The sequence below is a fragment of the Cyprinus carpio genome, unplaced genomic scaffold (assembly GCF_018340385.1).
Source record: "Cyprinus carpio isolate SPL01 unplaced genomic scaffold, ASM1834038v1 S000006638, whole genome shotgun sequence".
NCBI classification, from domain to species: domain Eukaryota; kingdom Metazoa; phylum Chordata; class Actinopteri; order Cypriniformes; family Cyprinidae; genus Cyprinus; species Cyprinus carpio.
In genome coordinates, this window is record NW_024879267.1 from 19,897 (window position 1) to 45,493 (window position 25,597).

Consider the following 25,597-nt stretch of genomic DNA (forward strand, 5'->3'; position numbering starts at 1 on the left):
GTGCTGTACCTCATTTGTAAGTCGCTTTGGATAAAAACAAATGCTTATTGAATGAATGAAAATATAAATCCATCCTAGTTCCTCCTTACCTCACTGTGACTCGACAGACCAAGTGTCTGATCACGCAGTAGGTGTCAATGTATAAATGTGGACATTTGTTATTGTTTTCATCGTTTATGACGCTATTAAGATTTCATGACAAAAAGTAACCCTGTTTTGCATCTGAACCCTCCAGAAATATTTTTCAGATATGGAAATTATTTTTACATGCTAAGAAAAATAGCATCTTCGGTACATAGGATTTTTTTTATACACACACAAAAAAAAATTTAATAAAATGTTGTATCCAAGTATTTTGTGTGTTCATGTTTCCTTTTGCAATTTCATTTAATAAAAACATTTTTAGTACTTCTGAAGTATATCTAAAGTTATGACAATTATTTTTATATGATGAGAAAAATAACTATTTTTGACATACAGCAGCACATCGGAAATATTGTTTTTATTAATATTTTGAATTACTTTTTTATTTTGTATTCATGTTAATTTTAGTTACAGGTTTAGTAATATTTTGTCATTTTCTAATATGAATATTTTTTATCCTTTTTTTCAATTTTAGTACTTTATCTTTAGTACTCATGGTTTTTTCTATGGTTTAAATTTTCTATGGTTAAAATTGTTTATGTTTTTGTTCTCTAGTGTAATTTCATTTCATTTTAAACATAAATTTTTTTAATACATGAACAGTGTTTGCTTTCTAACAAGGATCAAAGCAAAAGAAACTAGGTTTTATTCAGTCAACATTCCTCTTTATTGAGTTCCACAACATCATCTTCTTCTACTACTCCTCCTCTAACAACATAAATCACTTTTTTATGGGGATAAAAACAAAAAAACTCATGGACCGTCCTCTAAAAACTCCAGCCCGCAAACACAGACAACAAACCTGTGATAAAATATGAACGGTGGGCAAACGTGAGGGGCTTGAGATTTAGAGATGTGTTTCTGATTTATCATTAAACCCATGGCTCCTGTGTGACTGTTCAGAAACCAGAAACTCAATATTTATCTAGTTAAAAAAAAAAGAGAAATGATATGGTGCCACGTGTGTAACATTAAAAGCGCTATGATATGTTGACAAGAGGAAGCTGTTCTCAAATAGTGAGCTGGTGACGGAGGATGGGTGTGGCCAGGAATCATGTGACTGCTGATCCTGTTTCTTATTGGTTCTGGAGGGGTTTTAAGGCCAGATTAGTTGAGGAGGAATTACGGGGCGGCGTGTGTTTCTGCAGGGGCTGAAGTCGTGCCGTCAGCTCCCTGTGTTTCTTTACTTCCCATCTGCTCTCTCTCTGAGTCATTACACCTCCAGCTCGAAGCCCATGCCCACCTTATGTCCTCCAGCGTTGAAGTTCTTAGCGTCGATCAGAGTAGACAGAGTGAGTTTCACACCTGCGGAAGATACTGCGGTTTATTATGCTTCACTAGTACTTGGCTTGACACAACATACTGAAATCCTTCTTCTGTATCTCCTTCTAGAGTTATTTTTCTCAGCACCCTAAAACATACTGGGAATACGCTAAAACATACTAACAACTTGCTGTCAAGGTTTATAATCTTACTAACATGCTAAAACAGGTTAACAATATGTTAAAACGTAATAGCAGCATGCTAAAACAGGTGAGGAACACGTTAAAACATGCTAGCAATGTGTTAAATATTACTAGCAACACGTTAAAACTAGGGCTGTGCGATTAATCAAAATCGTCATAAAATCACGATTTGAGTGTTCGCCATTTCTAAATCACTTTATAGCACGATTTTCCGTGGCCCCGACCTCCCGCAGTATGCTATCTGATCCAATCAGAATGCAGCGCACCTAAGTGGAGCACGAGAACAGAACAGACTGGGCATATGCTGTCTGTGATGCGTATTTTTTCCGAGCCCATGTTAATGGATCAGAGCTTCACACTGCACGTGGTAAAAGATGTGAACAGAAAAGGTTAGAAATCGAAAGATGCGAAAAGAATGAATATCAAGCGCATGAGCATAAAGAGGGTTGTGAGTGAGTGAGTGAGTGAGAGGAGACATTTTAATTGCGTGCACTCTCTCCGGACGAGAGCAGCGTGTATCTGAGCATGCGTGTCTGGGACAAAGCAAAGGAAATATGCGTGGGAGCGGAGAAATTGGCGCTCATGTGCTTTCGCGTTACTATAACGCGCTCTCGCTGCTGCTTCTGAACCGCATACACATACTGTACACGCACTGCAGACGGAGTACGTGTGAAGCTTGGCCAATAAATATATTTCAGCACCTGAGGAACCGCTACAATGAGCTCTATGACCAATGCATGGCAAAAAAAAAAAAAGCCCTGGACACGGGTTTTATTTTATTTTATTTTATTTTTTACCATATCTCTAGACATTTTGTTTGACATTTTTACTTAGTGATTATTTTGACCTATGTCTGTTCTAGAGACATGTTACAACTTTTTGATAAGCTCTCATTGGTTTTCTTTTGGAAATATGTTTCAAATTCATACTGAATGCATTTATGACTGTAAAGCATGTCTGTGTGTGTCAAAATCGTGATTAAAATCGAAATCGCAAAACTGATCAAAAAATCATGATAGGTTTTTTTGTCCATATCGCACAGCCTTAGTTAAAACATACTAGGAATACGCTAAAACATAAGAACAACTTGCTATCAACGTTTATAATCTTACTAACAAGCTAAAACAGGTTAGCAATGTTAAAACATACTAGCAACATGCTAAAACAGGTGAGGAATACGTTAAAACATGTTAGCAATGTGTTAAATATTACTAGCAACACACTAAAACATACTAACAACTTGCTATCAACGCTTATAATCTTACTAACATGCTAAAACATGTTAGCAATGTGTTAAATATTACTAGCAACACGCTAAAACATACTAACAACTTGCTATCAACGCTTATAATCTTACTAACATGCTAAAACAGGTTAACAATATGTTAAAACGTACTAGCAACATGCTAAGATAGGTTAACAACATGTTAAATAGGTTAGCAACATGTTAAAACATGCTAGCAACATGCTAAAACACTAGCAACATAACATACTATCATGTTAAATTTTGTTAACAATATGCTAAAAAAGTGAGCAACATGCTAGCAACATGTTAAAACAGGTTATCGACATGTTAAAACATGGTAGCAATGTGTAAAATATTGCTAAAAACATGCTAAAACCGGTTAGCAACATGCTAAAACAAAAGCCACATGGTAAAACATGCCACAACGTGTTTAATATTGCTATCAAATTCCTAAAACACACTAAGCAACATGCTATTAACATGTTAAATCCTGCTAACAACATGCTAAAACAAGCTAGCAACATGATAAAGCAGGTTAGCAACAATGCTAAAACAGGTTAATATGTTAAAACATACTGGCAACATGCTAAAACATGCTGAAAAATATAGAAAAAATGCTAAAACATGTTAGCAACATGCTCATTATGCTTGCAACAAGTTAGCAATGTGCTAAAACATGCAAACAATGTGCTAGATCATACTAGCAAACATGCTAAATCATGTTAATAACTGCTTTGTATCAATTTGAACATGTTAATAATATTTAGCTTTGAGTAAAATCTTCAAACTTCAACAAACTTTACTCCTCTTGTTAAAGAACGTTATGTCTGATTGTTAATGACGTGAAGGTGTTTGTTCACCTGGCCGGAGGCTCTGTGTGTATCCTATCCCAACCAGACTAGCGTTGTTGACTTTGGCCTGAGGAGAGACACAGGGTTATCATCTTCAGTCAGTGACAGCGGTCAGCTGTTAGAGGATGTATGGTTTGTGCTCACAGAGATGGAGGAGTCTTTATCTAGCTGGTATTTAGCAGCGATGCCGAAGCCGTGTGTTTGTTACTGCCTGCGGTCCATGGACAGATTCACCGCCGTCTCCAAAGACCGTTCACCTTCTGATAGATGGAGCCGCCGAACTCTGTGCCGTCATTACTGCAGCAGACACCACCATTAACTTCAGAACATTAGTCTCGGAACAGTGAATGTTTTTTAAAGGAGTCTCTTCTGCTCACCAAGCCTGCATTTATCTGATCCAAAGTACAGCAGTAAGCAGTGATATTATGAAATATTTTTACTATTTAAAATAATTGTTTTCTGTTTGAATATATTTTAAAATGTAATTTATTTCTGTGATGTGCAGCTGTATTTTCAGCATCATTACTCCAGTCTTCAGTGTCACATGATCTTCAGAAATCATTCTAATATGATGATTTGCTGCTCAAGAAACATTTCTGATTATTATTATTATTATGTTGAAAACAGTTGAGTACATTTTTGCATGATTCTTTGATGAATAGAAAGATCCAAAGATCAGCATTTATTATCTGAAATAAAAGCTTTTGTAACATTATACACTATACCATTCAAAAGCTTGGAGTCATTATAATTTATTTTCTTAATGCTTTTATTATCAAGGATGCTTTAAATTAATCAAAAGTGATGATAAAGACATTTATAATGTTACAAAGGTTTTCTATTTCAGATAAATGCTGCTCTTCTGAACTTTCTATTCATTAAAGAAACTGAAAAAATTCTACTCTGCTGTTTTTCAACATAATAATAATAATAAATGTTTATACAGAATATTAGAATGATTTCTGAAGGATGGTGTGACTGCAGTGATGATGCTAAAAACTCAGCTTTGAAATCACATTTTAAATTACATGTTAAAATAGAAAACAGTTATTTTGAATAGATAACATCTTTCAGAATTTGACTGTACTTTGAATCAAATAAATGCAGGCTTGGTGAGCAGAAGAGTCTTCTTTAAAAACACATTACTCACATCTTATTGTCACTGTGAGCCAGCATTATTATCATTAACTAAAACCATAAAAACACTGATACTTGAAATGTTAACTGAAATGAAAATATAACTGTATATATGAGTGGTATTTTTAATGTGAATGTTGCTCGAGTGTTTCCTCACACATTGGTGTGTAGCTGGAAGTCTCCTGCCTTGTAGCCCAAAGCGAAGTTGTTCTGGGCCAGCTTGGACTTGGCCGTGTCGAAGGCCATCTGATACCCGGCCAGCCAGCCCTCATAACCCAGAACGGCTGCGGCGTGAATCGTCGGTCCGGCCAGATCGAAAGCTATATCACAGCCCACATTCATGAAATCACGCTTATAACCCGCCTTCAGCTTACCGCTCTTCTTCCTGAAGATAGCAGAGAGAGGATGACAGTGCACTTACTGAATAGGTGGAACTGACAATAGAAAATGACTGATTTTTTTTTATTGATTTTCATATATATGTACACACACACACACTTTAAGACTTTTATTTTATATTATTTTATTAACATTTTAAATTTTATTGAGATTGGTTTTTTTTATTTTATTAATATATCTTATTATTTATTTTTATTGTAAAAAAAAAAAACATTATTTTTCATTAATTAAAAATGATCTCATTCATATTCTTTATCCTAATTTAATATTCAATACAGCAAAACATGGTGACAAGTCATTTCAAAATACATAATCCAAATTAACAAAATATAACTTTTATTAAACAAATAAAAAAATACATTTATTTTATTGTTTTTTTATTTTATTAAGATTTGTATTGTTTTATTTTTATTAATGTATTTTATTATTTTTCATTTTTTTAAATATTAATTTTAATTAAATAATAATATAATCTGTGTTCATTATCTTTAATTTAATATCAATACAGGAAAACATGGTGATAATTCACATTTCAAAATACATAATCCAAGATCAACAAAATATTACTTTAAAGAAAAAGTGACTTTTATCTTATTTTTTAAATTTTATTAAGAATTGTATAGTTTTATTTTTATTAATGTATACTATTATTTAATTTTTTTAATAGAAATATTACTTTTAATTAAACAATAAAATTATAATTTAATATTCAAAACAGCAAAACATGGCAACAATTCACAATGGTCACATTTCAAAATACATAATCCAATATTACCAAATTACTTTTATTAAAGAAAAAAAGTTACTTTTTTTATTAAGACATTTATTTTATTGTTTTTCAATTTTATTAAATTTGTATTGGTTTTATTTTTATTAATATATTTTATTATTTTTTTATATATATTTTTTTAATTAAAGAATAATATCATCCATGTTCATTATCTTAATTTAATATTCAATACATCAAAACATGGCAACAATTCAAAATTGACACATTTCAAAATGCAAAATCCAAAAAAGTGACTTTATTATTAAAGTGACTTTTTATAATAAAACTTAATCTTTTGTCCAGTTAAAGTGTTCACATACCCAGTGTTGGGCACAACTGAAGTGTCCAGTCCCAGCTTCAGACCTTTGGCCAGCTACACAGAAACAAGACAAAACAGTGCATTATCTAACCGTTTAAACACTTTATGCATAACGTTAGGATTGGCGTCCTGGACTCACCTGATCTTCCAGAGTCACTTCAGTGGTCAGAACATTATCTGTGTTCCACTTCTGGTTCAAAGTCAGGCCCAGATCCTTCACTTTGTACTTGGTCTCCAGGTTTCCAGCTGCTTTTCCCGGTGTCTGTGTTACTGGAGCCCGCCGCGGAGAAAATCCTGAGAAGAAAACGAGGAGAGCAACAGTGAAAAAGGATGCAGGGAAAGAGAAGAAGAACAACAGAGAGAGAGGAAGAGGACGGTTTCACAGATTAACAGGAAATGAAGAAGAAGGATGAAGAGGGTTGGGCTGCATGTGCTGCTCATAAAAGTCCACGTCAGTTCATACTGGCACCTAGTTAGCACCGAGTTAGTTTTATCTCAGCATTTTATTTGGTTGCACCATCTGTTATCACATCCAAGACTTATTTAATTAAAATTAAATTAATTAAAAATATATATAATTCCTGCAAGACTTTGATAGTTTTGGCAACAAGTTCTCCATAGATTAAAGCTTAACGTAACGTATATATTTATTGAGGCACATTTGTAAACAGGAAATAGTGTTAAAAATTTTACATTTCAATTTGAACTTAATTATATAAATACAGAGCACAAATTTAATTTAATAAAAAATATTTAATGTAATATTTCTGCATATAATCCAGAACATAAACTGTATACCAGATACTGTGTAAATACTGTGTATTTGGGTTTAAACTGAATTATGGGAACATCATTCTCACGCAACGACAGACAAAAACAGATTTAGCTGCCAAACGAGACTAAACAAATTCACATTCTCATGTAAAACATCCCAGTCTTACCATCTGACATCGACATCCAATAAAGAACGCAAGAAAGACAGAAAGAAGCAGGTTAGAAAAGAGATGCAAACATTCAGATTCATGAGGAATGACAGAAACTCATTCCAAACCGGGTACTATCATTAACTTCAACTAGAAACCAAAATCATTAAAACAATTCTATACTTGAAATTAATGAAAGTTTTCTGAAATAAAAAATTATCATTTTGCACTTACAGTTTAATATTAAGTATTGAAATAAATAAAAATACAAACGAAATAAAAATGAATAAAAATTACAAAACCATGTAACAAAATTACTAAAACTTTTAAATTAAAATTAGAAAAAATTATTACATAAATATTCTAAAAACAAAATACAGAAATTATAAAAATTCTTAAATGTAATACATTTAAAAAAAATCTAAATATTTATAAAAACTACAATTGTATATTAATAATACTAAAATAACACTGTCTGGAACAGGACCGTTCTGACCCAGATATAGACGAGAGCAGCGAACATGAATCAGTCTCACACACACACACACGCACGCATGCACACACACACACACCCCACACACACACACATACACACAAAAACACACCACACAAGACCACAACCACACACACACACACACACAACCAATAGACAAAATACAACACACAACACACACAACAGACACAACACACACAACACACACACCGACAGACACACACACAACACACAGACACACAACACAACACGTACACACACAGAAAAGAAGGACACACACACACACACAGACACACACACAAGTGGACACAGACACCACACACACAACACACACACAGACACACACACACAGGCACACACACACAGACACAGGCAGACACAAACACACACACACAAACACACACAGACACACACAAAATCACACACACACACAAACACAACACACAAACAGCCACAGACAACAAACCAAAGACACAGGACACACACACAAACACACAAAAACACATCATACACACACACACACATAAACACAGACACACACACACACACATAACACCACACAAGGACACAAGACAAACACACACACACAAACACACACACACAAATAAACACACACATCACACACAAGGACCAAAGACACACAACAAACACCAACAAACACCACACGAAACAGACACACAAACAGGACCAACACAACACACACACACACACACACCACACACACAAGGACACAGACACAGACAACCACACACACACACAAAGACACACCCACACACACACACACACACACCACACACAAACAGACAAGACACAACACTAATGCCCAAACAGACAAACACACACAGACACAAACAAAAAAACACAAAACACACACAAACAACAAAACACAAACAACAAACAACCACACACACGAACACACCGAAACCACACACACACAGACACACACACAAAAAACAGGACACACACACACACACAAAACCAACACGACACACACAAAACACAAACACAAAACAAACAAATCAAGGACAAACACACACAGGAACACACACACATACACAGACACAGACACACAGACACAGACACACACAACACACACATACACACAGACACAGCACCAGCAACAAAACACAACACAACACGCACACACACACATACACACACACACACACACACACAGGCACAAGGGACCCACGACAACACAAACACTCACCACACACACAGACACACAGACACACACAGACACACACACACACCACACACACACACACACACAACACACACACACACACTGAAATCAAACAAGACACAAGTCAACACATTATATTTAGGACAACACACACACCAAGGACACAGTGCACATCAATGGTACACACAGACACAACTAAAGGCTGACAAAACCGTGAAGAACACACAAATACACACTCTGACACAAATTAACAGCTCCACACCTGAGAACACAGAGAAAATGTTCTCATAAATGTGAATGAACACACAGTTGTTGATTTGACTCATTTGAATCACACACGCACATACCACACATACTACACACCAGCACACATGAACACATCTGTTCACACATGGACACACACACACATTAGTTCCTTTTACACACCCAGGACACAGTCTTGGACTTAAAATATATAGACAATTAACACACATATAATCAAACATTATACTCTGTAAGATACACACATCATGACGCGATCGATCACAAGAATACCACAGACACACACAGACACACAGGACCCACACACAACACACACACACCACAACACACACCATACAGCTCAATGAATCTACATACTGAACATCGGGAATACTTGATGTTTCACAATTCAACATGAATTATATTTAGTAAACAACAGCTCTTACATTACAAGTACACAGTGCAGATATTCAGATGGTTATGCCCATTGACTCCTTTGACCTTACTATGGGACCAGGCTGATTTATTACCCATGGGTATGGTGTTGGCACAGTGAAGAACTGAACAGAGAGCAAAAGAGCAACTCACAACGCCAACTCTGGAACTTTGTCTTAGGTGTCAACCGTAACAGCTCCAAAGCCTGAGAACACAGAGAAAATGTGCTCACTAAATTTGAATTAACATGATAACATTCATTTTGTTGATTTTGAATCATTTGAAATCAGACCCTGCGATCAAGAGCAATGTACAAAAGTGCTTTAGTGTTTCTTCTATATGAAACTGCCACATTGCATGGTCAGTCTCATGAATTATTATATTGTTCAAATGTACATGGATTTATATTGGATAAACACAGCTAACATTAGTTCCTTTCTACAAAACAAGGAAAGGTTTTTGTTTGTCTTTTCTGTCTTGACTTAAAATATATATAATAATTAACAATACATATAATCAAAAAATTAAGATGTGTATGTAATGATAATAATAATATGATATATATCATGATAATAATATCTAATATATATATTAGACGTTATTTTTATTTTAAATTTAACCACTATTATAGTTTTATAGCTGGTTTTCTTTTATATATATATATATATATATTCTTTTGTTTTCATTTTAGTTATTCATTTTTAATTTTAAGAATTTTATTGTGTGTTTTGTCATTTTTATTAGTTTTTATTTAATATGTCTATATCGTTTTTATATTAATTGTTCATTTTTAATTTTAGTTACTTACTTTAGTACATCAAGTTAAGTCAATTAAATTGAGAAATGTTGCCTTGGCAACTAGCTGAAATAAAATAAGCAATATTAATAAATAAAATAATTTTTGTTTTATTTATTTCAGTTAAAGTTGTTTTACTTTTATTTTATTTTATTGTTTGAGATAACTATAATAACCCTACAGATGCATCACACCTGGATGGGATCTGTCATATAATGACTGATTTTGACTTTAAGCAGCATACAGTCAGATCTATAAAACTCAAATTGCATATACATCAAGTATTTGACCTTTGTATTTGTCTTTAAACACTCCCAGTTTATCTGAATGTGTGTGAATGTCCATGTTTCCAGCGAGAGTTATGACTCCCTTGAGGCTCTGGGAAGGAAAACGAAGGCCTTTTCTTCTAAAACTCTTTCCTGTCATTTAACCTTTGACCTGGACCCATAATCCATCTGTCAGAAGGTCAGTATTGATTCTCTTGTGTCAGTATCACGTTACAGAAACCTGACTGAAATGACACTGAATAGTTCATGTTTGTGACCACATTTAACAGTGGTATGTGGCTCTGTAAAAATCACTCACCATATCCTTTGCTGACAGATATCTTTGGCAGATTGCCGAGGTCAGCGTACGCAGGAGGGACGGCCATGCTTGCTGGACAAAAACGAGACAAGGAGACCGCTTTAGAGACGCAGGAGTCACTTGAAGCTCGTCGGTCGTGTGACATAGGCATTGTAAAGTTGTTGCAACATGTTTACAAACAGTCTAGAAATACCAGCGGCCCACACCTCCTGACGGTCCAGTGGCAGCTAAAGGCAGCAAGCTACAGGAGCTGTGATCATCTGCAGCGCTGCAGCCAGAAGCATCACGCGTGATAACATCAGCCTCATTATTACAACACATCACACCGCAGCTACAGCAGAGTCTGCTGCTTTCACACACACACACCACACACAACACACACACACACAACACAGGGTCTCTTCAAAGGAAAGGTTCGGGTTCAGTACTAGATCTACAGTATATTGTTCATTACCACAGACTATCAGCTTGTGTTATGTTCATTTTTTGTGTTTTATTTGAGCTGAATACAAATACACAATGTTCTTGAAGTTAAAGGATTGAAGTTTCGTTATGCATTACAGGATGTGGTCTGGGGTGGCGTTCCTGTATTAACGTGGAAAATTGACCCTGTTTAATCTGCCCATCTATCTATATATTCTATCTATCTATCTATCTGTTCTCTGTCTATCTGTCTATTCTATCTATCTATCTATCTGTCTGTCTATGATCTGTCTATCTATCGATCAATCAATCCCATCGGTCTGTCTATGCTATCTATATATCTATCTATTTTATCTGTATCTGTCTATCATCTCTCTATCTATATATCTATCTATCTATCTATCATCTTTTTATCTGTCTGTCTGTCTATCTATCTATCAACCTGTTTATCTATCTATCTATCTATCTATCTATCTATCTATTGATCAATCAATCAATCTATCTATCTATCTATCTTTTTATCTGTCTGTCTGTCTCTCTATCTATCTATTGACCTGTTTATCTATCTATCTATCTATCTGTCTATCTATCTATCTATCTATCTATCTATCTATCTGTCTGTCTGTGGAGGTTGTGGTTGTTCCGTCTTCTCTCTGTCCGTCACTCACCGCATGTCTTTGGCTTGCAGTGATGGCAGCTCTCACTGCTTCCTTTCTGCTTCTGTCCTTTCTCAGACATGATCTGGGGTCAGAGATCACAATAAAACACACACCATCAACCACAGCACACGGGTCATACCTGCAGAACACAATGACAGAGCCGGCAGGGTCGATGAGCATCCCCAGGTGTGTGAGATCAGAGGAGGCGGTCGCCATCAGGCAAACCTCTGCCTTTGATCCCAGGTGATGGGATACTGATGCAGCGTCGCTACGAGCGCATCCCCACCCTCTGATCCACAGAAACACACGCGCTAAAAATAGATTCAACTGACGCCACGGCTCCTGTGACGTGAGGCGTTACGAAAGAGCAGAAATGTTTTCCTAGGACACTGAAAACACTTGGACACGGGCATTGCATCCACATGTAGCTTCAATCTTAAGAAATGAATTGTACATTTAACCACATCTGTTTAAAAATGATGCATGCCATGAGATGATGATGAAATCTGTCGGTCTTCTAAAAAAAAGCTAGTTTTATTCTAAATCACCATGTTGAGATCACGTGACAGCCTCCACATTACAGCTTTTAAAAGCGCCTATATAAAAATCAGCCTGCTATTGATCAACTTTTACTAAAGCACAGCTCTCACAGTCTCAGTCTGGTGCCAGACGCTCATCAATCATGAACAAATCACTGCACTTTAGTGAACGTACTCAGATACGAGGGCCATTAGTGCGTGCAGCTCATGGGAAAAACACACAATCTCAATGACAATCTCAAAACATCTGCGGTAAGAGCTACTGCCGTTTATAATGCAAACCTATATCCGGACCGGGGGGGGATATAGTGTATTTCTAAGTTATCTGACATCTACTTACTCTATCTGTATGATTTTATTTACTTATCATAGAAGATGCCAGTGAGCAGAACTGATTATCATTTATTGTGACCTTCATATCTGTTTTTGCACAATAAATTTAACTAAAAACAAGTAGAACAATACAAGTATAAAAAAAAACAACAGGATGATTATTTATGATATAAAAAATATAATAAAAATAACAATAAATTATATGCACTGCTCTTGAGAATGACATGGCTGGTAAAAAAAATGTAAAATGATGCATGCAATATATTAAATAAGTTATTTTTTGTGAACATCATTGTTTTTTTTTTTGAATGTACTAGAGTTGGCTAGTTGTTTTGCCTTAGAGACCCATCAGGTGTGCCATTTATTAATAGGCATCTAACGAAGCAGAAAAGTGCAAAAAATATTAGCACCTTTCCTATAATTCTGTAAATAAACCACTCAATCACAACATGCATGCATAATACACCTGTTATACACCACTGCATCATGATATGCAATGGCATTATGACTCTTTATGAATGTGAAAGATATGTAAAAAATAAAAAACATTGAAGAAAAGCTTCATTCAGTTTGAATTCAAAACATTCAGTTCAACTTGAGTTTCAGTTCTTTTTAGTTTTCGTTTTTTCAAACCAAACACAAGCAACTAATTAGCTAATGGTTTAGTAAGCTACTGTGATTTCTTTCACAATCACAAAAAACAGATCAGCCCAACATAATTGATTACTGATATTAAATATCTGAAATGAACCGTGGACCGACTCCTAACATGTTATAATGTACAGGACCACAATGAGAGATCAGGAGAAACCAATGGCAGACGTCACAATGAGCTCCATATGCGCCTGATATAACAAACACCACACACACTGACACACACAGACATTCAGATAACGTTTTAGCAGATTTTATCATGTTTTTGTATCATTTTGGATAACACGGTCCTAACCAAACCACACAAAGAGAGAGAGAAACTGGCTCAAGGCTCACGAGCCCAGATAACGTGTAACGGTCAGTTAGACACCTTCAAGATCAATTATCAGTATCGATTAGAGTCACGTTATTCCTTCAGCGCGCGGGTTTATTGGTTTATTTCGGACCGTTACCTCAGATGCGATCCGCGCGGCGAGACGCTGTCCGTTATTCCGCTAATAATATAACGATCATCACAGAACGAAACAGTGTTAGATTGCTAACAAGCAGACTTTAATCTGATCAAGTTTTCACATTCAAACCCGTTAAAATCAAAGTTACACGAGCATGCGGGTGAGAGAATCGGTGTCCTTGATGAAGCGCTGACATGATGTTGTGTGTCGAAACACAGATTAGCCGCATAACACACTAGCATGAGAATCAAACCGAGCGATTTTCTGAATAAAAGATGAACGTGTGTGACAGTGATTTAATAATCAATCAGTATTACGCTGTTATAACGACTCCGCGGCCCTGAACGCGAACCGTCGGAATAACGAACGTGACAGATCCAAAAGAACAGCAGCGCTCGTTATTTCTCAGCGGAGACTTTGAACGCTTGTGTGTTTCTGGTGTATCTGGTAATGTTTCGGTGCAGCATGCTTTGAGGATAACTCGCTAAACGCTTACCGTGTTTGTCGTGTCGATGTTCCGGACGGGGTTTCTGTGCAGCGCGAAAGGACAGAGTTTTCTAACGGACGCGAACCGCGCATGCGCAATCTGCAGCCTTCAACCTGAAACAAAACCCTATATATAAAACGTAATCAACCACACTTACCTAAACACAGAACCTTAATTTCTCAAACTCGTGTTTCTCCTGAAAACCACCACGTTATTATTCACCCAGGTGTTTGCAAACCTCTTTAAAAAGCCTGTAATGACTAAAAATGACTTTAAAAATATCCACAATTAATTTACTAAATGTAAATGTAATTGCTGAATATGTAAAGATGGAGAAAATAAGCACATGTTGAACTAAACAACATTAATTTTTAGTTATTGTAATTCCCTTCCTACTAATAAAAGTTGTATTCACTGTGCGTATACACACTCCATGAGCAAATACCGCGCAGTATCTCTGCGCGCAATTATCAAAGAATTGCGGGTTTACTTAAATGGTAAGCTTCTTCAGGAGCTCATTTTTATTATACATGTTACTGTTTATGCTCTCAGACAGAATAATATGGCGATTTATCTTTCTAAATTTCGGATGTTATGTTGCTTACTGATGGCAAGAGTTCATGCAGGACAAAAACAATCTGTGATCAAATAAATGAAAATTAATAATGCACATCATATATGCATAATATGATGTGCATAAACATGATGTCTGCTTGCTAAAAGCTGATGTAATATTTTAATTTAATTCTGAACCTGACTGATCATTAGATGCTATTAAAAGCATTCTGGTTTGAATGTAAAAAAAAAACTGTTAATATATTAAATATCTAAAATAATAATAATAAAAGATAAAATTAACATAATTATAAGTAAACATAATAATTATATCAACTTTTAAAATCATAAAAAAATAATAAATTATATTAACGCTGAATATTAAGAGTATTTTTGTTCTGAATATAAAATATATAGATATATACTATAAAAATATAATAAAATATAAAATAAATATAATTATAAATAAGATATAATACTTTTCAAATATTAAATTATTGTAAATTACATCAACTCTGAATATTAAGAGCATTCTGATCTGAATATAAAATAGTTAATATAGAGCTTATAAATATAAATATATTTATTTTCCTATAAATAAATAAAACTTAGTAATTATTTTAACTTTTAAAATATTAAATTATATTAACCCCATTTGCAGAGTACCTTTCGTGCAAACTGCATTATGAAACAAGTTTGATTTTTAAGCGTTTTTATTTATATTTTTTCCATGTTTTGTTTTCTAGATGTAATGTAAACTTGTGCTAAACTCCTCTGCAGCAGCGGTATGTGTGAAGGGCCCTCAGCAATCTCTGGTCCCATTCCTTCAGACCCCACACTGTTTCCTGAGTATTATAATCAGAATATACAGCTGTATTTATTTGATCAAAAATACAGCAAAAAATAAGACATATTATTAGAATCTAAAATAACTGATTGCTATGTGGCGATACATAAATTCTAATTTATTCTCTGTGATGCGCAGCTGAATTTTCCGATCCATCATTACTCCAGTCTTCCAGTGTCACCTGATCTTCAGAAATCATACTAATATTGCTTGATCTGCTGCTCAAGAAACAAGGTTGTGCTGCACAATATTTCTGTGGGAGCTGAAATAATTTTTATTTTTCAGGATTCTTCAAAAGAACATCATTTATTTAAAATAGGAATCTTTTGCAAAATTATAAATGGCTTCGTACCTGTCACTTTTGATCAGTTTAATGCATCTTTGCTTAGTTAAATAAGTGTTAAAGTCTTGATTAATGTCTGCTTCCTCCATCTCTCCGTGTTCTTCTTTGACAGAACCTGCCATACGGGAATTTGGGTAAAGAAAATGAGTGTCACATGATCTTCAGAAATCATTTTTATATACTGATTTGATGCCAAGAACCATTTCTGATATTATCATATGTTGAAAACCATTTGCTGGTCATATTTTTTGTGGAAACTGAGATACATTTTATTTTCAGGATTCTCTGATGATGATTAGAAAAGTTGGAAAAGAACAGCATTATATATAAAATAGAACTCTTTTGAAACATTACAAAATGTCGTCATTTCAATGTTAAATTGCATGATTTCTGAATAAAGTATGTAATTTTTTTCTTTCTTAAGGACTCCAAACTTTTGAGTGTTAGTATATAATATTGAAGTTTGTTTGTGTTTTATTCTAATTACTCTCATTACTCTTATAATGCACTTTGAATCTTTGTTTTTCTTTGTTTATTAAAATCAGCATAAATTAAATGATATGAAAGTCAACTCTTGAGAAACCACACTCATAGCAAGCTGTTTCTTTTATAATTATGTATGTATTTATTAGTTAGCAGGAGGTCTGCTCGTTTCGTTTCCTGACTTCACTGCATTTGAACGCTTCACACTATAAAAGAGATTAAATGTCACTGCCACTAAATATGATGCATATGAGTGGCAGAAATCTGACTGATTTAACTGATTTAATGTTTGCTAATTAATATGCTTTGGTTAGAATCGTTGAGAGATTAAACAGCCATAATTATCAAAAAGTCATAAATATGAGATGAAAAAATTCCAAATATTATGAGAAAAAACATCAAAAATTATTACATACAAAAGTTCATAATTTATTGTGAGGAGGGACTTTGAAATCATGACAAAAGAAGTTTGACAATTTTGATATAATTTTGAACTTTATCACTCAATTCTTCATAATTATTTATTTATTCTCATAAATGACTTTGTGTCTCAAAGTTATGGTTTTGAGTTATGTGGAAAGTTTTTGACTTTTATCATCATTATTATGACCTTTTATCCCGTAATTTGAAAATGTGTTGGAACATCTATTATGGCAAGGTGTCTGATCATAATGCTGTCATTTAGTATGATATTAGCAAATCTTTATATTTAAACAACCGTGTTTTGATTGTGTCATTGCAGTTACTAAAAAGTGGTGCTTTAGCCCACTTTACACAAGCAGTGTTCTGCTTCGATCAGATCTTCACACCCAAGTATCTTGCACACAGTAACTGCTTTGGACCAACCAACCCAAAAACTCAAAAAATACACAGTGTGTGTTTTATCATGTGGATTATGGTAAATTCCATAAAAGTACCCAAAATCTTCGCATCCCACAACATACAATCTGAATCCATTGCTTTATTCCGCTGGACTATGGGTATATAAACGTAACAAATGTTTTGCTTATTGTACAACTGGGTGTGGCATTTGAGTTTTTATTAAGTGTATTGAATGAAATTAGTGTTAAAATCTGTTTTTTTTTTTTTTTTTTTAATGATAAATTCATAAATTTACGAAACATTCAGAAAATTCCTAAAGTACTTTTTGTGTCGACTTTACTAATCAGTAATGGGGCGTTTTCGTTAATATAAATATTAAATGAAGGCCTCTGATTTGTCGGAATACGCGCAGTGGGCGTGGTCTCCAAGCCCCGCCCCCGCCATATCGCGTCTGGCTACAGTGCTAATGCTAAGGCTTTGTAGCCTGCAGCGGTTGGACGCTGGCTCAGCTGTGGTCTTGAATGGTAGAAAGTGAAAACAGTCACATTTATCCGCACATATTTTAAACAACTCCCAACTATGAGTAAAAGAAAAGCGCCACAGGAAACTCTGAACGACAGGAATCACAGATTTTCTCATCGGTTGAGTGTTGCTGATGACAGCTCTCAGGTTAGCATGCGGCTAAGCTAACCGGACCTTTTAAACGCCGAATGAATAGAAATACATCGCTTTTTGAGGTCAAAACGTATCTGGTTTGAACACAATGGAAGAAACTTCACTTTAGTGCGATATTAGACCCATCTTTACACACGAATGGAAATAATACAGCAACCGATCACCCAGTTTTTTAATGCATGCTATCAGAGTTACAGTTTCACTATTAGTGCTCCATCTACAAAATAAAAGCACGCAGTGTTTACACTCATTTTTAATAAATAAAAAAAATAATATTTGACAATTATTTCCTACTAAATATTTTTTATTTATGTTTAAATTTTAAATGTTGCCCAGCTTTGACTCGATTCTCCTGATTGTTTTTTATTTGTTTCAATAAATGTCGAAAAGCATTTTATAGTAATATTCTCAGCTACTACACAGACGCATATCTAAACTCTTAGTCTTAATGGTACTTTCTCGTTTCAGAATTGGCAAATTATGAGAGAAATGTCAACAGAGCCATCCATAAATACAATGCTTACAGGTAAGACAAGTAATAATTTAAGATATAATATCATAACTAGACATATGTAGCTTATGTTTATACTCTTCTGAGGTGTTTTCTGTTCAGAAAAAGCAGCTTCTGTGATCGCCAAATACCATCAGAAGATCAAAAGTGGGGCAGAAAAGCAAAGAAACTGGTACAGATTTTTAGTTTTTACTAGTACTAATGTCCTGAAATGTGAGTAATGCTTGCTTGATAATTTAAGTACTCATTTTTTTAATAAAGAATTGCTTTTTCCTCTCAGGATGGAGTTGGTGCAAAGATAGCAGAGAAAATCTCGATGTAGTTCCTTAACGACAGGAAAACTGCGCAAAGCTAGCTGGAAAAGGTATTTGAGTGCGTTAGAAATGCATGTTTTAGAGTTGAATTAACCTTTGAGAAAGCAAAGGAAAGCATTAACATATACATGATGTGCATATGAGAAACAGATCTGTGTAGACTGTGATGTGTTTGTAGATTCGCAGTGATGACACAAGCTCCTCCATCAACTTTCTTAAACCCGAGTGACGGGGATCGGGTACGACGCGCTTGCAATTTCAAGACAACAAAACAATAGTGTTGTGTAGAGCTCGATTCACATTCATTCTCTGTCTTTCAGTCCTGCTGCGGCCAGGAAGTTTTATGATGAAGGCGTTCAGGAAGACTTAGAAGGTTTGTATACATGGTTATTATGCTTATATATTATGTGTGTGTGTGTATATATATAATATATATATCTCTATAGTATACAGTACAGATATCCAGTAAAGTTTGGAAACATTACTATTTTTAATGTTGTTTGAAAGAATAGTCTCTTCTGCTCATCAAGCCTGCATTTATTTGATCAAAAATACAGAAAAAAAACAGTAATATTGTGAAAATATTATTACAACTTAAAATAATAGTTTTCCTATTTGACTATACTACTTTAAAAAAAATAAATTTATTCCCTGTGATGCAAACGCTGAATTTTCAGCATCATACTCCAGCCTTCAGCTGTCCACATGTTCAACAATCCAGTCTCTCACATGACTCAATTTAAGAAATCATTCTAATATTCTCCGAATTTCTTATGAGTGTTGGGACAAACCGTCTTGCTTGTCTCTAATATATTTGATGAATACAAAGGTTTTAAAAAGAACTGCAGTTATTCAAACATAAAAAACAATTCTATCTACTAATATATTCCCTCATAAATATACTTTTCTTTCACTATCACTTTTTATCAATTTACCCACCTCCTTGCCCTGAAGCTGCCTAAAAGGTGATTTGATTTTATTTCCAAAAAAAAAAGCCCCACAAAAAAATTCCTGACCACAATTACTGACAACAGTGAGTACTGAATCTGTTATTACAAAACTATTTATATTTTAACCCACACATAGCTTTCTTTTTTTTTTTTTTTTAGACACACTTGTACTTTTTATTCATCAAAGTATCCTAAAAAAGTCTCCACCGTTTTTGAAAAAATATTAAGCAGCAGAACTGTTTTCCAACTTTGATAATGAATCCTCATACTCTAGAAATGATTTCTAAAGAATCATGTGATAATGATCCTAGTGCATCAGTCTTCCTTGTCAGATCACAGAATATAAATGTTGACCGCCTAATTTAATTAAAGTATAATAAACTTTTAAAAACAAGATCTACAAACGGCAAACATTTGAACAGATGAGCTTAACTTAATGAAAAGAAAAAAAAAACAAAAACAAAACAACAGAATGACGCAGAAGAAACTTCTTTCAAAACCATTAACAAAATTAGTAATTTTACCCAACTTTTGGCTCTGTAGTGTATATGCATGTGCGCGCGATTATTTGCCGTGAACAGACATGTATTTTTAATTGATCTCACCTGATGTATTAGATAGCTGAAAGAAGAGCGCAGCCACAAACTCAACCATCATCAGGCAGATCGGAGAATAAAGTAAGTCTGGATTCGAACAGATGAATTTTTACTGAATTGTTTTACGGCCAACCCACAAATTCAGATCCCGGGTTTACCGTGCTCGTTGGCTTCATATAATCGGTGTGTCTAATCTCGAGCAACTTCTTCGCGTAGATGCTGCCCGAGCTGCACCCGACCGAAACATATGATCAACTCCTGTCCTGATTGATGGGACCCCCATAAGGGTTATTTTAATCTTACCACCCTGAAGGGAAAGATACAGCAGTATGTTCATCAGGCGCTATACAAAAACATTAATCATGTGCTTCAGCTGTGGCTCTGCTATATGATTCTGTTTGTAATGGAAAACTATTATAAATAATGTGTAAAAATATATGTGTAGTCTTGTTCTGTTTTTAGTGGTTCCATTGTTATTATTATTTTTTTTTTCTGGTAGATACTGTACTTTATTCTAATATTAAATATTTCGTTAAATATTTATTTTAGATCAGATTTGGTTATAGTTATTTTATCTATTTTATTTTTAGTCGGTTTAAAAATAAATGTAACAATTCATTGCAATTAGATTATTTATATTAAGTTGTTGATTTTTTATTTTTTTTGTGTTTGGTTTATGTTTGTTTTTTATTTATTTCTTTCTTTTTTATTTTTATTTCTTTTTAAAGTTTTGTTGTTTTTTTTTTACCCCATATCTATTGTTGTTTATTTGTTTGTGAGGTGTCATTGTATCTTATTTTTATATTATATTTTTTTTGCTCTTTATTGATGCATGTTTTATTTTCTGGTGTTTAGTTTTTTGTATTTATATTTTACGGTACAGTTATTTATTTTTTTTTAGAGATTTTTATTTTGCCGAAATGCATTAGTTCTAGGTTGGAGTTTGGTTTCATTTATATTCAGTTTTGTTTTAATAGATTTGTATGTTGATATCCTTTTTGTGATTTGTACTGATGGTTTAGCTATTCTATGTATATTATATTAATTGTTATGTTTGGCCCCTATATTTTTCGCACCATCTGTTTCAGCTATATTATTCTTGTTATTTTCGTTATTAGCCAGATGTTTGACTGCAGTTTTTACTCGTAGGACGCCCCATGTAATTTTGTCATTTTTTTCAGTTTTTTGTATCATATTCCGAGTGTTTAATTTTTTTTTTTTTGCAATTACCCATCCGGAACTTCAACCGGGAACTGTCCTCATTCCCTGAGTAATTGGTGTTTTTTTTTTTTTTGTTGAGTAATTGTAGTTGTTTATTCATGTATTTTTTTTTTTCCTATTTACTCTTTTTTTTATTTCTGTCCCTGCAGCCCAAACGTTTTTATTGGTTTAGTTATTTATATAGGTTTTTTTTTTGTTTATCACCGATCACGCTTTATTTATTTTTTTTAATTGTTTATTTGTTTGAGTCTCGGTCTGTGTTCATGTTGGTTTTTTTATTGATATTTATGTTATTATGACTAATTATATTTTACGTTTGTCTGTAATGGTGTGTTCTTTTATTAATATATTTACGTAATTATATTGTGTTTTTTTAGACTTGCTAGGATTTTTAGTTTGTTTTTATTTTTTGATTTTCTATTATCTTTGTTTTATTTTTTTTATACGTATTTTTTTTCGTTTGAATATAGTTTTCATAGGTATTTTATTGTTTAAATTCTTTTTATTATTTATTATATGTGTGAATTTCTTTTCTGGGTTAGTTGTAGAGTATTGTAATTTTGTGATGTAGTATATATTTATAATTGTTTTATTTAGGTCTTGTTGTGTGTTTGTTTTATATGTGTGTTTTTTCTGTGTTTATATGACATATTATTTTTTTATTAATTAGTATGTTTTTTATGTTTTTTTTTTTGATTTTTTTGTAATTTTTTTTTTTTTCTTATTTTGCTTTGTTTTTTTTTTGTTTGTTTTTTTTTATTTTTGTTTCTGTTTTCTTTTTTTTATTTCTTTTGTATATTTTTTTTTTATTTTTCTTTTAACATTGGTTTAAGTCTGTTTATGTTTTTTATTTATTTATTTTATTTTTTTTGTTTTTTATTTTTTATTTTTTATTTTGTTCCACGATTTTATTTGGTATTATCTTTTTTATTGTGGTAGTGTTTTGTGATATTTGTTTTTTTTTATATTTTTTTGTTTTTTTTTTCTTTGTTATTTATTTGATTTGTTAGGTCTTAAAGTGACAGCAGCCTAATAAAAAAAAAAAAAAAAAAAAAAGAGTCTGGTCACCCTATTCTGAGAGTAATATGAAATATTATTTTGCTGTTATAATAAAACACCTGTACTAAATAGATCAACGATTTCATTTAGACTAAATTTTAAAATGGACCAAGATGTAAAAATATGCAAATTACTAATGTCACAATATAACAGAACAATAATCCAAAATCATTCCCGCTGTCTATAGTAGAAAACATCCTGTTTTATCATATTTGATGGAAAATGTATTTTGAGAGTATTTCCAGCATATTTCTTCATGTGTTTCTCTCTCTCTCTGGATCTGCAGGCTTATCCCGAAGGATCAGTATTACTGCGGTGTGCTGTACTTCACCGGCAGTGACATATTCAACAAGAACATGAGGACTCGCGCGCTGGAGAAAGGGCTTCACGCTCAACGAATACACCATCCGGGTCCACTCGGCGTCACTGGTGAGACTCACGATTATACACCACAGCATAGAAGAAGTGCTGGACATCTGTGTTTAAGGCTAGAGGGCATACTACACTGTACAACAATAATTACTGTTTTGCATTATTGTAAGGGGGTAGGTTTAGGGTTGGGGTTTTAGCTGTATCCCTTCTAAACTTTGAATTTCTGTCCATGCAAGAGTCTAGTTTTACTTGCTGCTGGTTTTCTAGCTGATGTGTGATGACTGTGTTTGATGCAGGTGTGGCTGGAGAGCCTCTGCTGGTGGACAGTGAGAAGGACATCTTCGACTACATCCAGTGGAAATACAGAGAACCAAAGGAGCGCAGCGAGTGAAACCAATTCAGCCTCAAACTGAGTGTGTGCTGCTCGTATTAGTGTATTTTAGTAGTAGAAGAGACATTTAGGGAGAGATGTGTATGTGTTTAAAGTTTTAAAGCAGCTACATAATAGTAGCTGTTGGTGCTTTTTAATAGTAATAATAATAATAGCCATGCATAAGTGAGAAATGATGTCAGTGTGGCCATAGATGTTACATTGAGATTGTTCGTGTGACACTTGTTTGTGAGGAAGTAAGCTTTTATGATTGTTATTTAATGTCTTTGTTTGGGATAATATGGTGGCAACCATAAAGTTACAGGAAAAGTGAACTGAAACACTGTCACTCAAAAGCCATGACATTTTTGTGAAGATGCTTGAAGTTTTAGAACAATTTGTATTTTCAGGGTTTTTTTTGTTTTTATTTTCCTCTAAAATTTAATGTGCATTGGATTAATGTGTTTTGAAGGAATTACATTGTGCAAATCATTACTTTTCTATTTGGTGATGAAAGATTAAACAAACCCTGAATCAGTCAAAACACAAAATGTACTTTGTTGTGTGTCTGAGGTGGTTAAAAGCATATTTTCAGAAGTGATCTGTCTCGTTCCTGTGTGTTTGCGATCTTAGCATTCACCAGGTGTCAATTTAGTTTCTGTATGCAGAAATGTTGTCAAGTGAACAAATCACAAAAATGGTTTTAGTTTCTGTCCAAGACATTCATTATATTGTGTTGCTAATTTTTACATATGTAGAACTTCAGTAAAATATCAGTTTTGATTTACCGATCTATAATAATTTTGCTCGTCATATATCTGCTGAGGTGACAGTATTACCTCAATTTTTATTTAATAGATCGAATACTACACAACCCTGTTCACAGTAAATGTCCCACACACCCCTTGTGTTGTTTGTGTTTCTGTATGTTTATGAATTTGTGATGTTAATAATGTAGAAATGATACAATTCAGTCTTAATATTGCTGGATATTCCAAATGTAGAAATGTTGTCAAGTGAGAGGTGGGAAGGAGGTTGGTTTGTGATGTAGGTAAGAACAGGCAGTCAGTCACACATTTACTGTACTTTCACACAGCAGACACTCTTGAGTGAATCACCCTGTTCAGAGACTGAATAAGGTAAGACTATATAAAAAATGTATCTTTATATATATATATATATATATATATATATATATATATATATATATGAACTTAATTCTTTATTCAACAAGGATACATTTAATTGACCAAAAAGTGACAGCAAAGACATTTATGATGTTACAGAAGATTTCTATTCCAAATAAATGCTGTTCTTTTTGAACTTTAAAAATACATTTGAAAATAAAATATATCATGGTTTCCACCAAAAATTTTCAACATTTATAATAATCAGAAATTATCACAGCAATCAAATACATTTTACTATATATTAAAATAGAAAACAGTAATTTTAATATTTCACAATATTATAGTTGTTAGTATATATATATATATATATATATATATATATATATATATATATATATATATATATATATATTAACAGATAATTCAATTCAACATTGGTGAGCAGAAAAGGCTCAAAAACTAAACACTGATTTCCTGTTTGATTACTTGGTAAAGTTTGGTTGCTGCTATAACTGCATTGTGGCCGACAGCTCCTGGTCATATGGCAGCAGGTTATTCTCAAAGCTGAATAATATCTGAGGCTATTTCAGTTGTTAGATCATTACAAAAATGTGTTAATCTCCAGATTTGGTCCTGTTTAATTAATTTCATACTTGCTCATTACATTTACATTTACATTTACATTTAATCATTTAGCAGGCGCTTTTATCCAAAGCGACTTCTACAAATGAGAACAGTAGAAACAATCAGATCAGGAGAACAACAACGCGTTATACAAGTGCTATGACAAGTCTCAGTTAGTCTAGTACAGAG

The 25,597-nt window shown here is 33.6% G+C and overlaps 1 long non-coding RNA gene and 2 pseudogenes across 1 annotated transcript; 1 reads left to right on the top strand and 2 right to left on the bottom strand.

The window, feature by feature from the left end:
• Positions 1–845: 845 nt before the first annotated feature.
• On the bottom strand, positions 846–9,707 carry LOC122144311 (annotated as a pseudogene).
• Positions 9,708–11,010: 1,303 nt separating this feature from the next.
• Positions 11,011–14,603, bottom strand: LOC122144306. The gene is made up of 3 exons (XR_006159645.1): positions 14,546–14,603; positions 12,081–12,153; positions 11,011–11,061 (listed from the first exon to the last, which is right to left on the bottom strand). It is a non-coding gene; the product is annotated as an uncharacterized LOC122144306 (long non-coding RNA).
• A 3,481-nt stretch (positions 14,604–18,084) lies between these two features.
• On the top strand, positions 18,085–23,881 carry LOC122144312 (annotated as a pseudogene).
• Positions 23,882–25,597: the final 1,716 nt, after the last annotated feature.